The sequence below is a fragment of the Trichechus manatus genome, unplaced genomic scaffold (genome assembly GCF_000243295.1).
Source record: "Trichechus manatus latirostris isolate Lorelei unplaced genomic scaffold, TriManLat1.0 scaffold00116, whole genome shotgun sequence".
Taxonomy (NCBI): Eukaryota; Metazoa; Chordata; class Mammalia; order Sirenia; family Trichechidae; genus Trichechus; species Trichechus manatus.
This window is the reverse complement of record NW_004444052.1, coordinates 6838434-6840487: the sequence shown is the minus strand read 5'-3', so window position 1 is coordinate 6840487 and position 2054 is coordinate 6838434.

The following is a 2054-nucleotide window of genomic DNA, read 5'->3' as shown; positions in this document are numbered from 1 at the left end:
TATTCCAGAAGGTAAGTAGGTACATCTCCTCCGGAAATAAAAGTGAGACTCTACTATCCTCTGGTGGCAGTGGTTAAAAGCTTGGCTGCTAACCAAAAGGTTGGCAGTTTGAATCCATCAGCTGTTTCCTTGGAAACCCTATGGAGCAGTCCTACTCTGATCTACAGGGTTGCTATGAGTCAGAATTGACTCAACAGCAGTGGATTTGGATTTTTTGGTTTTCTGCTATCATAGATATCTCCATGGAGAGAGACGTTCTCTGTCTTAAGTTTACTGGTCAGGAAACAAATCTGCACTTCTCTTAGTCGGGGGGATACTCTCTACCTTCTAACGCTGTGTGCTGTGCAAACAACCTTGAAAAGATAGTCTGAAATGTATAGCAACACGATGGAGATTTGCCTCCCAACAAGTAACAGTGATCAGCCTTCTGTGTTGAAAACTGTCAATTCTGACTACAGGGTAGAAGGTTTTATACTGCAAATTTGTTGTATGTTCTGTATTTTTTTCCCTAAATGTAAAGAAACATGTACTAAGTTTTTCTTGTGATTGTGAATTGCATAAATCATTGATAATTGTCCATTTTAATGTGGGAGATTTGGCTTGATTCCTACATGAGCTGTCGTGTTTAATGCCTCCTTTAAATCAGGTTAATTGTTAAAAGCCAACTATCTAAGATAAACTGAAATTTAGGGATTACTGAAGAAATCTAGATAATCAGCCGTTTGTGGTATTGTGTCACCCGAAGTGTTATGTTGACATCCTCACCCCTGGTACATATGAATGTGATCTTATTTGTAAGTAGGATCTTTGCATGTTAACTTTGTAATCAAGTTAAGACGAGGTTTTACTGGATTATGTTGGGCCCTAAATCCAATGGCTGGTGTCTTTATAAAGAGAGGAAGATTACGTGACAGAGACTCACACAAAGGGAAGATGGCCGTGTGAAGATGGAGGTAGAAATGGGAGTGATGCAGCTACAAGCCAAGGAATGCCAAGGATTGCCAGTGTCCACCAGCAGCCGGAAAAGGCAAGAAAGTATTCTCCCCTAGAGCCTTCAAAAGGAGCAAATCCCTGCCGACACCTTAGTTTTGGACTTCTGGTCTTTGTAACTGTGAGAGAATGAATCTCTGGTGTTTTAAGTCACCAAGTTTGTGGTAATTTATTATGGCATTCTAGGAAACTAATTGTTATGGATTGAATTATGCCCCCCCCCCAAATATGTGCTGTGAATCCTGACATCTATGCCCGTGATTATAATCCCATTTGGGAATGGATTATTATGTTAATGAGACAGGGTTAGTATAGGGTGTGTTTTGAGTCAATTGCTTTTGAGATATGAAAAGTATTAAACGAGCAAGCTAGGAAGTGGAGACAGGGGAAGAGACATGCCAAGCCACGTGAAGACAGCCCAGAAGCAGAATCTCGGAAGAGACAAGGACCTTCTCCCAGAGGTAACAGAGAAAGTCTTCCCCTAGAGCTGGCACCCTGAAGTTGGACTTCTAGCCTCCTAAACTGTGAGAAAATAAATTCCTGTTTGTTAAAGCCTACACTTGGGGTATTTTTAGATAACTAAGACATTATTAGTACAGCAGCTAAAATGAGCTTTAAGTGTTTGGCTGCCAACCGAAAGGTCTGTGGTTCAAACCCACCAGCCACTCCTGGGGAGAAGGATGTGGCAGTCTTCTTCCATAAAGATTACAGCCTTGGAAATCCTATGGGACAGTTCTACTCTGTCCTATAGGGTTGCTTTGCATTGGAATCTAATTAATGGCAATGGGTTTTGATTTGTGAGTATCTTTGGGAGTATGCTGTTTAAACTGTTCAATTTTTATTTTAAAAGAAGTGTGTAAGACAAGGTCTATTGAGGAGAAGATAAATCACACTAGGTGTTCGATATATTGTTGTTGTTAGTTGGCATCAAGTCGACTCCAACTCATGGTGACCCCATATGTGTAGAGTGGAACTGTACTCCATAGGGTTTTCAAGGCAGATTGCCAGACCTATCTTCTGAGGTACCTCTAGGTGAGAACTGCCAACCTTTAGGCTAGTAGTCA